Source organism: Phalacrocorax carbo, chromosome 14 (assembly GCF_963921805.1).
Source record: "Phalacrocorax carbo chromosome 14, bPhaCar2.1, whole genome shotgun sequence".
Lineage (NCBI taxonomy): Eukaryota > Metazoa > Chordata > Aves > Suliformes > Phalacrocoracidae > Phalacrocorax > Phalacrocorax carbo.
Window position 1 is genome coordinate 12224326 of NC_087526.1, and position 13108 is coordinate 12237433.

The window sequence follows — 13108 nt, forward strand, 5'->3', positions numbered from 1 at the left end:
CTCACAGTATCTAATCTATCAGCAGATTAATTTCTGAGTTGCTTTATGACTGAGTATTCCCTACAAAAGGTGTAGAAGGAAAATGCTCTGCCCCCGTCTTTCCTCTTCCTGGTTAATATTTAACAGAAATTTTTTAATGTGCTCTTCCATTTAATGCAGTAATAAAATATAGCATCACCTTTGACAAATCTCTTCCTTTTCACAGAGGAAAGCGTGGATTTCCCCTGTCGGCACCGTGCTGCTTTATCTTTTACACCGTGTGTCTCTCTGGGAATGGAGGTTCCTCCATCAGGTTGATAAAACACATCCTCCTTTCCCCAGGCATATTGGTCCCTCAGGAGGATTCATTAGCTTTGCAGAGCATGAGGGCCATAGCATCATTTCTGACTGTGAGAGGTGGGCGGTTCTGACTTTCTGCATGGCTTGTTACCCCACAACGGGTTAATGGCTGTGGTGGCATCTCCTCCTCCTCTATGGATCTCACAGTAATCTCCATGTGGGGTTTGATGCCTTCTACATACAAGTTGTTGCTTGCTGACAACCACTGCACATGGTAAGGAGAGCTTTTTGCACCTTTAAATAACTTAGAGTCATCCCAGACATGCAAAGGGCAGTGGGGGGAGGAAGGTCTCGATGTGCTTTCAGAGGGAGGGCAGGTTTCCTGCTGCGAAGTTCACTGGCTTCAGAGACATGATCTCTGTGCCAACTTTGCAAGTGATAGTTTTGAGGTCATCTTCTCCCTGTGGCCTCATCTACGTGAGGGGGCAAAGAGGAGCGCTGCGAGCGCATGTGAGCTCAGAGACCAGCCCTTTCTCTATCCTCACTGCTAGCAGCAAGCCTGGCTCTAGCTCAGGCTCAAGCCCTCAAAGATGCACGTAGGAGAGCAGAGCTTGGGATATCAGCTGTGTGCTGGACTGGTGTCTCTTGACTTCATCTGCTCCAGGTTGCAAGAGTGAGACCTTCACCCTGCACCAAGGTCCTCAGCATCCTCATTTTGTCCCCTCCAGCACTTGGGCTGAGGGCCATGTGGACAACCAGATTTCAAAAGTGGAGTTAGTTAAAATGCATGTGCTGAACATTTAAACTGTCTCAGTCCCCCTTCTATGAGTTGGGGTGGCAGCATGTCTGTACCTCCTGGGGGATAAAGACAGACATTCCAGATATTTTGCAGTGCACAAGTATTACAGGAAAAGGGGCTGAGAGTGTGTGAGATGTCTGGCTTCATCTTGGCTCTGTCTGTAGGAAAGAATTACATCCTCATCAATCTGAGCAAGGAGGCAGCTCAGGACTAGAACCTGAGCAGCAAAATGGCACCTTTTGGCCACCCAGAAGGAGATGACAATAAAAGCTAATTTAAAAAAAAAAAAAAAAAAAAAAAGCACTGGAGTTTTTATTCACTTAACTAAATGAATTTCTGGTACAAGTTCTGAAGCTGAACTCTTTCAAAGGCGATCACTCCTGACTCCAGGTTTCTCTTTGACTTGTTTTATGATGTTTGCTGAAAGTTCAGAAAATTAAATCTTTTGCAGTTTCAGAAATGCACATGATGGATGTGTTTTGGGATTCAAATCAAGGGAGGGAGAATGCTTCTTTAAATTATTAGTTTGGCTTCTCTCCACCATGCTGCCGCTCTGTTAATTAAACAGCGGACATATGTTAAGGCTGTTTTACAAGCATCTGGAAAGAAAAATTAACATTTTTTGTCACTGTAATTTCTTAACTGTATGTATACGTGGACAATATGAAAATTAGTTTAATTTAAAAGTTAGAGTGGTTTGCTTTGATTAGAAGACAGGCAGGATGATGAAAGGGAAGTCTGATAACTGAAGAAGAATTTGGCCTAGAGAATGGGAGGCAAACCATGATGCTTGATGAGGCTGGTCAATCAAGGTGGAAATCTAATAGTGTGTATTTGTATTAAAACAACTATATGTTGTGCATTTCTGTTAGCCTTTTCATGGATCTGGAGGTGACTGGCAAACAAAACCTATAGCACTCTGTGGAGCAGATTTTGGATGGTCATCTTGGACTCCATGCTGTAGGCCAGGTTGGTCGGCTTCTCTCATCCTGCAGGTCAGGACCCTCAGAGCATGGGTACACCAGCACGGGGTCTGGAGTGTTAAATCTGGCACTTAAGTACAATCGGGCTCTACGGTTCCCTCTCGCAATGCTTCTTGCGCGAAGTCTCCCCTTCTGGAAGACTTTCCTGCTAGAAAATGAGGAAACTCAGGGCTTAGCTGCGAAAAACATCTTGGCCGTGGTTGCACGGGAACTGTGCATGGCCTCTTTCAACCATGCATGTTCACTTTCAACCTAGATGTGGAGTCCAAGAGGAAAAAGGAGAGTGTCAAAATTATTGTCTGAACCTGATACTGTTTTCATAAATTGGACGCAGCAGCAAGCCCTGCTCGGGCCTGGGGTGGGAGAACTTTCTCGGGTTGCAAAATGCGCTGCACTGTGTAAATTAAACAATACATTCCTAAATTGACAGATTGGACAGACTCCATTTCCAGGATTCCCAGTCCACACTCTCTAATTATGGCAATATGTTGTTTATCAGTGAAGAATAGTCCAAATCCAAATTTCCCTGAGTAATGAGGTACGCTTAACTCCAGCTGGACAGGATAGACCAAACAGCAGAACATGACAGGGATTTCTGCCTTTTCCCAGGGCTGGGAAAGTCACAGACTTGGGGCCAAATTGGGGCCAATTTACTCACATGAATAGGCCATAAGAAATTAATGGGGCTATACCTAAGAATGAGGGTCTTATCCAATAGCCATTAAAAGCAATCACCCTTTCACAGGTTTCAGAGGCCCTTAGATGGAGCATGAGATGAGGATTTGGTCATGAGTCTGCAAGGAAAATGAGCAGTGAGATATCTGCATAGAAAATGGAGGGTACATCAGATTAATTGAGGTTTCCAGCACCTGACTGACTTATATTAATTTATTTTTCTTGCAGACCAAAAACTTTCTCTTTTACAAACTTTTATTTTCAGCCAGAAAAAAATTCAAAGGCGGAAACCGTTAGAAAAGCAGGCTGGGAGCAGAGTGTTTGTTGTTCATTTATCTGTGCTGCAACCGATCACATTCCCCTTGAAATCCTAATAAAAGCATTAACACATCTTTAGTGAAGGTAGCACTGAGCCCTGTCGGAGTGGCAGAACCAGGTCCTTGACTGGTGTGTGCCCAGCCAGTGTGACCAGCAGCGTAGCTAATCCGAAACTACCAGTTATGCTTCCATCTCTCCATAACCCCCTATCTCTATCAGTTTTCTTACAACAATAAAAAGGATAATCCATTCACATATCCTACCAACAAGTCAGCTGGGATTTTTGCTTCAAACCGAGTGCTTGTAGGGACTCTGAGTGAATATATGTCAGCTGACTGGTTCACATGTGTATCTTGGTCCTGTGTGCATGTTGTTAAAATAATGAATGCAGGAGACTGGTCTGTCAAATGAATTAATCTTGGGCTCCTGATGATATCACAAACCACTAGGGCTTCACTCTCACAGGTTGCAGTTTCATCATCCCCCTCGCCTATTGATTTATACCTACAGAATCCATCCTTCTCCCTATCCATTATCCTAAATGCAATGCTAACGTACCAGAGAAAATCTATTTGAGTTCATTTGAATTTTTTTTTTTAGCTCCTGAATTAATGTTTTCTAAAAGGGTATTTTAATCAGGCACTTTTTTATTAAAAGAAATATTACAAGAATAAAACACCAGCCCTCAAGGTTCAGTCAGTTATGGCAAAATAGCAGATTTGGCTCCTGCTATCCCAGCGTGCTTTTTTCCCCTTTGTGAAATTAGCAATGTGAATTAGATCCAAGAATTTTAACCCTATTTGACCAGTGAGAGTTAACTGATGAACACAGTTAATTTCTTTGATGAATCAGTGTCATGGGGATTGGTGAGGTTTTTTTTTTTCATTCCTTGTAATAATATAAAACTGCAGAACTGCAGGTTATGTTATTAGTTTGAACTATACTGTTACAGTGATTAGGGCGATTTTCCTCTTTCTGCTTTTATTGACAGGGTGTTTCCGAAAATAAGCCTTTGTATTTCTGCATGAGATAAAACGTTATTTTTGCAGGTAGTGTGTGGCATCATTGTCAAAGCAAGTGGACAAAAATCAGCTCAAGGCTTTGTTATGAGTTTGCTTGTTCATTGCTCCATATAAACTTTTTAATCCTGTCTGGTTTGCAAGACTGCTGCTTCCATTTAAATCACATTTTCAAATTTCCCATACACAGAAATTTTACCAACCTCTTTTTCTCTCTTTTCACATTGAAAGCTGAGGTTTCTAGGCAGCCATTTGTTTCCAGAAATTAGGTCTTAAAGGAAATCACTATATATCCATCTCTCAAAGTCTGCAGTAGTGCAATGGGACTTAACAACATGGATTCCCCTGCAATGTTTGCAATACATATAACAAGCCAAACCCTACAAATTTAAAACTTCAAATTCAGCTTTTCCCAAATGGCAAAGACAAACACTGAGTGCAATCACTCCCTTTTATAAACAAAAAGAAACAACTGCTCTTATCTTATTAGTCTTTCTAGTCCCCTTAGAATGATAAAGTTTACCAGCATCACAGCGTGTATCTATATACTTACGTATCTCTATATATAATATATGTGTCTGCATACACACAGAATACACACATGTATCCTGATATGTTTGCAGGGGCTCAGCTCGAACGCATGCTCACAGGGAGTGGGGGTGGAGCCATGTTGCTCACAAAAAAATTCAGCCTAAAGCATGGGGTCAGCACAGAAAGGGAAAAATGAGCCTATCTGGACCTCGGACACCAGCCCTACAGCTCTGTGAATGCACCTGGCTCAAATGACATGGCTAGCGAAACCAGTAGTGAAGCTGCTGAGGCTAACTGAGCACTCAGACCCTCTAGAGGACTCAGTTCAGAAGATTTTCTCGGGATCACAAAGGAAAGCTGGTGGAAAAGATGTAAGTTAAACTACAGTTGTCCAAATTCTGTGCTAACCATGCCAGCACCACCACCTCATCTGTATGAGAGATAATACAAGCTTACTGCAGGGACTTTCCGGACAGGCTGCTCAGGTCCCTCCACCTGGCTCCGTATAGGATCTCATCCCAGAGTCTGTGTTCTTCTGTTTTCTCTATTTGTGACTGCAGGAGCCACGTCCCTTTCCAGCTGTGAGCCACTGGCTGCTGTAGTAACAGGCTCTTTGGAAAAGAAGTAGTAAGGACGTGTTCCTCTATCCTTATGTGGTCTTAATTCTCTGAGAACCTCAGCACAGGAATCCTAGAATCATGGGAAATGGGAAACAGTGAGGATTAATTGCATTTGACTGTTTTTTGGACGGTTGTGAGACAGAAAGGATTGGCCCTACTCAGGCTAAAGCTACATATGGCTGAAAACCAAACCCCAAAACTAAGCATCCCAAAATGCTCTGGAGTTTGCCTTAAGCATTTGTTGGTACTAAGTCCTGCCGGCAGGTGACTGCTAGATGGGAGGTTGGAAGGAGAAAGAATTTCAACAGGAGAAAAAAATATAACCAGCTGTGGGGACTGGTTTGTGAGTTTGTGTTTACTTCCTGAACAATTTGAATGAAATCTTTGTGATGATTTTTATTAAAACAGATTTCCATTTTCCTCAAACTTCTTTGTAAAGCACAGCCTTCATTTCTAGCTACAGTTGCTACAAAACCTCTTCCTTGCAGGAGTTTGTTAGTGGAGATCAGTTCATTGTGAAAAGTTTCTTCTGCTGCCGGGGATACCATATCACCTATGTTACTTGTTTTACTTGTTTTGGTCAAAGCTTGGCCGGGACATATGAGCTAATGAGTAACACATCTTTCACTTCCAAGTGTTCGGTCCCTGCTACAACTGTAGGCTGGGAAAAGTATCGAGCACACTTGCAAGGTTTGCAGAGTACTTTCTCCCTGCATAAGAGTCCTTTGCTGTCACACTCTTTGCCTCTGAGGGTTAATAAAACCATCTATCACACTTCCTGATGACAGATGTCTAAATGTCCGAATAATACCCAGCACAGAGAGCTATGCGTTTTGACAGCCAGAATCAGGTTTCAGAAGAGATTGAGACGACTCCAGAAGTGAATGGAATGCACAGATGTTAGCAAGCCTGTCCTTCTGATTAAGTTTGCTGCAATGCAGAAGGTATAAATATGTTCAAATGCTCAGAAGGCCATGGGAAATGAGAGACTGCATTTTAGCACCCAGCACTTTTGAGTCCCAGGGTAATCCTGATTTTAAGTACACCTTTTATAGACCAATCTGGCTGAATTGTTCTACAAGTTAAATGAAGCAAAGACTTTGTAGAAGTATTCTGGCAAACAATATAATGTATCACTTAAAGAGCTATAACCAAGCAAGTGGAAAATGCAGCTCTTGTTGCAATTTAAAGCCGAGTAACCGTAGTTCATATTTAGCATTTTATTGTGGAAAATGAAAATAAATATCAGTAAGCAAATAGGCGTTGTACCCAAGTGTGCTCTGCTACCCAGAGATCAACTTATGTTACTGGGTAACCATCATCCGGGCAGCTTGTAACGCTAAGAGTGCCCATGGAGGTTTCCTGTGTAGCAGCAAGATGTTACTCTGCAATCCCAGCTCTTTCTTCCATGGGAAAAGAGACTCTCATTCCTGCACTCTGGTGCTTCAGTTTTTGGGGCAAAGCTATCACGCTGCTGTGAGGCACCCTCCCTCCCAGAGGTAATGCTGTGGCTTGGGAACAGGGATGTGTTTCAGACTCACAACCTGCCACGTGCCCTGGCTGTGAGATTCCTCAGGTCTTGCCTGAGGGTTATAGACCCCTGGATTTCACACCTTTCACATCCCAATGACTTGACCAAGTGCAGCTTTCCACTGGGCTTTCTGCAAGGAGAAGTGACCTGGGAGAAGTTTGCTGTGCTGAACTTTGACGAACTGTGATACAATTTGTTCTTAACTGGACTGTCGGTCTCTTGGAGCAGATGCCCATGAAACACAAGGAGGTCACAGTCCCACACTGCCGTGATCCCACAAAGGAATAAAATCAGACCTGAGAAAGTTTTTCCCTAGCAAAGAAATCCCAGCAGAGGAGGAGCAGAGGATAAACCAGAGATAAGGGAACCTCTCCTCAATACTTGTGATTTCTCCAACCATTCCAGGGCTGCACCAGCACATCCTAATTGGTCGCTTCCTGGAGTCTCAAAAAATTCACAGGGGGCTGATTCCAGCTGCTGGGTGTCTCTCAGCGGCCGGCTCTTGGGCAGGGAAAGCTGACACTCCAAAGACATAACGTGCTAAAGACCACAGTGTCCCTGCACGGTGCAGTGATACTGCACGGCCTGAGCCAACGCTTTAGAAAGTGCTGCTTCTGAATGACTTAGCAGGGGAAGTATCGCATTGATTATTCGTGGATCTATAGTGAATTACATTATTTTATTCAAAATTATACCAGTAAGGCATAATGTTTATGGGACTGGAAATGTCTTCTGAGTGACTGTTCCGGATGTTGGAAGCACTCGCTGCCCCCGGTGTCTCAGGGGTCTCTGCCAGGCTGGTAAATCTGAAATCCCTAATTCATTCAGGACTGGAAAATGGTTTAGTCTTGAATGAAGCATTGGAAGAGATTTTTACACCTGGGTTTTTATAGCCTGATCTCAGCAGAAAAAAGGAATAACCCTGGATTTTCATATGAAATGAGCTCAGGAATAGCTCCTCACACCTAAGCCATTTGGTTTAGAGTTATTCTTTCAAGCACTCACTTTGGCTTCATTTGCTTTAAAAATCTCAACTGCCAATAGTCACCATCCCTTCTTTCTCTGAGTCCATTGAGAGATGTTACCCTGAACTTTGCTTCCCTTTCACTTCATTTCCGTTTTTTGAGAGTGCTCTGCCTCTCCTCCGCTTTTCCTCCAGAACTGCCTGACCGTGTCAGCAGGCGTTGGGCAGAGACCAGGGTTGCGTTGGACTCAAACGCTGCGCGGGGCACGGGACAAGTGAGTGCATGAGTTGTGCCTGCGTGTGTGTGTGTGTGTATGCAAGCACAAGGAGCTGCTGCACAGCCACGTCCTGCAGACCTTAGCACAGGGCAAGCAGCCATCCTTCCCACCAAGTGAACAGAAACACAGTCTCCAGCACACGGAGGGTTAATAGCTCTAAATCTAAAGTACTCATCTGCAATCTCAATTTGCTCGGAGTCCAGCAGCTGCATTAGTTGAGATAATTCTGTCAGTGAGTGCTGTTTGTACCCAGAACATGCCTGCTAAATTTGTTAAAGAATACCCCAGACTAACGCATCATTACACTCACAAAGTCATCTATCTTTTACTTCAGATTAATTCTTTTTTTTCCCTCTCTCTTCACCTCCTCCATAAATCCTGGTGCACTTAATTAATTTCAGTTCCAGTGTAAGGTCCATAATACAGAATTGTTCAAGCAAACACAAAATTAATTATTCTATTTACGGCCTTCTCATTGAAAGGAGCATTTCATCTTTCATAATTACATTTTGGAACGTCCAATTATGAATTCAGACTTCTGCTGCTTTGCATACCGTGATTGTACGCAAGTGTCTCCATGCCAATGAGAACCAAGATTTGGGTCTTACATTTCCTTCCAATTAGACCAAATTCAGGTACAGTTCCAGCCTGAAAAACCTTTTCAAGAGGTGACAGAGGGAGAGGGCGGGAGATGGGGGGTGCCTAAAGAATCAGGTTAAAAAAAAAGATGTGTATGTGAGTGCACGTTAGCATTTCTTCTCTGGCGAGAGCAATGTCTTTATAAAGCAGAACAAGGCTTGCTGTAGCTGGTTCAGTAACCTTACCAGCTGCTACAGGCTTAATTCTACAAGCAAAAGACTTTATCTAGCTCTTTTTGAGATAGTGGAAAAATTCCTTGGCTCCTATGCTTTTAAAAAGAGCTTTTGAACTCATGCACAAGTTGATGTATATGATACCCTTGATTTGTGTTAATTATATCAATTTTTAATGCCTTCGATCACACTAGCTGTTTTTCTCAGAGCTGATTTGTAAGTGAAATCTGAAACTGCAACCGTTTTCTGCTTGCTGCAAACCTGGGGCAGATTCAAGGTTTCATGTGTTCTTTGAGGAGTCTGGCCCCAGACATGAAGCAGGGATGGAAACCCCCAGGCTCAGCAGCTCTGCCTTCTGCCTGACTGCAAGCACAAGTCCTCCCTGTAACTGAGGTCTGTGCTGGGTGTTTGGTTCCCCTTGAAGCTGCAATGCCATGGGAAGTAGGAGGGACAGTGGGTGAATCCATGCTTTCTCCAGGGAGAGGGTTCTCTACCTGCAGGTACAGATTTGGAGATCGGGGATCCGTGTCATGCCTGAAACATTTTTAAGGAAATGTTTAACCCTGCTGAAGGATCTTGGATGGACGACAGCCCTGAAGGAAGCCTTGTGTGTGTTGTGGAGTTGTAGGAAAGCCTTGACCTGAGTCAAGATGCGGTGGGTGACCCTGAGCAGGTAGTTTCAGGCTTGGCCCGTGCGTTGCAGGCAGGAACCGTGAGTTGGATGAGGCTTTTGGAGGCTACTGGATGGACAAAGGGAGCACAGCTGCCTCCTGTCATCCTGGCACAAAATCTTCCTCATGACAGTCAGCTTGGCTGCCTGGGGATAAGGCTCCAGCTCTTCCTTCCCTAACGCTGCTGAGCTCCCTACCTCCTCCAAGAGCACTGAGAGCTGCCTTTTGCATTCAGGAGAGAGCAGGAGCTGAAACTACATCTAGCTAAAGAGGTCACCCCAGCAATCCAATGCTTTTTACACTCTCCCTCTTTGCATACTTGAGCAAAGGCCATGGTCAACCTGACCTTTTGAGATATCTGTTTTAAAAATTCCCAGCCAGTATAGGTTGAAATGTGCTGTTATAAGAGCTACCAAGTCGCTCTACAGTCCGCCTGTCAAGTTTGATCATGCTCTGAAAAGACAAAATGTGCCCATCTCCTTTAGAAACACAAATAAATTGCTTTAGCCTTATCTATAGTTTTACAGTGACTGCTATTCTAATAGGATAAAGCGTGGTAATCAACTTTATAGAGCATATTTCCATGGCACACCCGTTATGTCATGCCTTGTTTACACAACTGGAATTAGGGATTAAGAGGTACACATACTGGGCAGGGGGCCAAAAATACTTTTACAGGCCTGATTTACTGGCTAGCCCGTGCAGGACTTGGGAACTGTGCGTGCACTGGCTGCAATGCGACTGCGACTGGCTCCGCCATGTAGGACTTAGCAAACTGCAGCATTGCATCACGGTATCCGAAAAAAAATCTGAGTGCCTGGCAGGTGGGTGCTGCGTGTCACCACATGAGCTGCGGCGGGGTGGGATGGATGGGACAACTGTTGCTGCTCCGCTGACGTCTGTTCTTCTCCAAACACATATTCAGTTGCTGATCTGATACCTGGGAGTTAAAACCCTAGGCACAGTGCCTGGATACTCGGTGAGAAACATGCTAATGGTAATAACAGAGTTTAATCTGCCGTGGTGTGCAGGGAAGGGCAGTCGACAGCCGGGGCTGGGGAGCATACACCCATGGGGAGCTGCCAAGTCCTGGTTTGGTACCGGTACCGACAGAAACACAATACGTGTAAAGAGGACTCAGACTTGAAAGCAAAGCAGATTTTTCACAAAATTATCCTTTTTTATTAGTGACAGTGATATTCCTTCCCTAAGAATTTCAAATTTTGGATCTAGGCACAGAAAGAGTTCTTAACCTTAAATATAATTAATATGTCATTTACAGCCAGAGAGCAGGAGGAGAGGTTGACCATGCCCTTTGCCCACTCGCAGCACTCTCAGTGGAGAGGATCCATCCTCGCCTTGCTGAGTATGAAACCGATGCTCTTTCACCCTTACATGTGCAAACCCAGAGTTTTTCTGGAGTTGTAGAGGGTGGGATGAGAGGCGAAGCAGAGTGAAGGCTCTGTGGCCAGGTATATCAGCTAGGAAAAGTGTTCCAGATTCAGAGAAAATGGGACAAGAAGAGTCAGGGAGATGGATGTGGACATTTCCCACTGCTCACCCTGAAGGAGGATGCAGAGGGAGCAGGAAGGCACACACAGCTCTGCTGCGGGGCCAGCCTGCGGCAGCCACCTCTGGTCACCAGCAGTGGGGACAGGGCTGATCTACCCTCCAGGGACATGCATGTGCACAGGGCTCACGGCTCCAGCAGCCAAAACCCGCTAGCTAACCTCAGCCTGAACTCAAGCATGTCTTCACTCAAGCTGGGAACAGTAAGGGTATTTTTTCCCCTCCACAGATGCTGTTGCTAATTTGTTAGCCGTGTGCAAGTGTTAAGTTTGCTGGGGGAAGCCAATTTGTGCAGTTTTTAGCTCATTCAGTGGTGAAGTCTGCCTTATCTCTTGTGGGAGTGACTTCATGGCTTACATGAAAAGACATAAATAATCTGTTTTAAAAGCTGTTGGAAGAACAGTGGATTTATAGGTCTTATTGCCAGAAGGGGATTATAATGACCCTCTGGTCCAGCCTCTGGCCTACCATAAGCAATTCCTGAATCAAAGCCTACATCTTGCAGTTGAGGTGGAGCATGGTTTATTTTATTTTTTTATACACATCCCATCTTGGCAACACTGCTTCATTCAATAACAAAATATTTTTCTTACTGTCCTTAGCTGGCAGGAGTTTATTGCTCCCTTTTGTGAGCTGTGAATGGTTTTGTGCTGTTCCACCTGGCATCTCTGCTTTTGTTTGTTAATTAGGTATTAATTGCAGGGGCTGCTGGGGTTTTGTAGGTGAAAAGAGCATGTGCATGTTGGTTCTGCACAAAGGGGCTGAAATGAACTGAGCTGGGTAACAACAGACCTTACCACATCACTAATGCATATTTTCTGAGTGGTGTTATGGCCTGATGTTCAGCCAGCCACCAAGAGGGGTGAGGAAAAGTTTTTGTTTATTGATTCTCTGAATGTTGCAGCTCGGATCGTGCTCTGCTGGTTACTGAAATGCAATGTTAAGGAAGGGAGAGAGGCAGAGGGCTATTTTTTGAAATATCAAAGGTGTTATAAAATATAAAGTGAAATTGTGGAAAATGGGTTAATGATGAACCAGCTCCTCATTTTACTAGTTTAACGACAAAGCTGGAAAAAATGACCCTTGGAGAAACAGGCATTGTTATGGGCTGCTAAGAACTACCGGAGAGCTGAGATGGATAATCAGAGATTTTATACTTTTTAAAATAAAATTTACAGGATGAAGTTATTTATGGGGAAAAGAGAAAGAGAAGACAGAAACTCTGAGGAAAGAATACTGAGAAGGACAAGACACTTGAAGGGATATAAATTATTCTTTTAAGGTGCTTTCCCAAAAACTTATATGAAATCAAAATATTGAGGGATAATTATTTCAATAATTTCTGATTGAAGAATATATTAAAAACATGAAAAGAGAAAGCTACAGTTGGGTAAATGGATACAGCTGAGCTAATTGCTTGACCTACAGGCTACAGGGCAAAGGCTGTTACTTAGAAACTCCTTGGGGAAAATAGAAAAGTAAAAATACTCACTTTTCAGCAGTAAGGCTTATCACAAGCCACAGGGTGTCAGCTATGGTAGGAAGGGACAGTATGGGGCTACAGACCCTTGATCTGCCTTTCTCCTCAATAGTTGAATTTGCCAAGACTATCTGCTATGGCCATTTTGAGAAAGCCTAAAAATTCGATTTCCAGAATGATGAAGACGGCAAAAGAATGTGGAAAATGAGGTGGGGAAGAGATTTTTCAGTGGAGACCTGAACAATTTCCTGTTTAATAGAGTATTTTAAAGCCTCTGCACTTTCGTTGTGCTGCCAATGATATCTCAGAATCAAAAAAATCTTGCATGGATTTAAAAAAATTATTTAAAGTCAGCTAAATAAATATACAACTTACTCCTGATAAGCCAGCTCATGCAAACCATGCCTTACTTCTCCAGCAATCTGGTTCAACCACGGTTTTTTCTCTACAAAACTCAGGCTGTTACCTCTTTTGCCAGCCCTACTCCAAATGCTTTCCCTTGTGCTTATTTGTGCTCTCATATCAACCTCCTGTATCAGGACGATGTGCTTTTCCTACCCTCAGTGCCTCTATTTATCC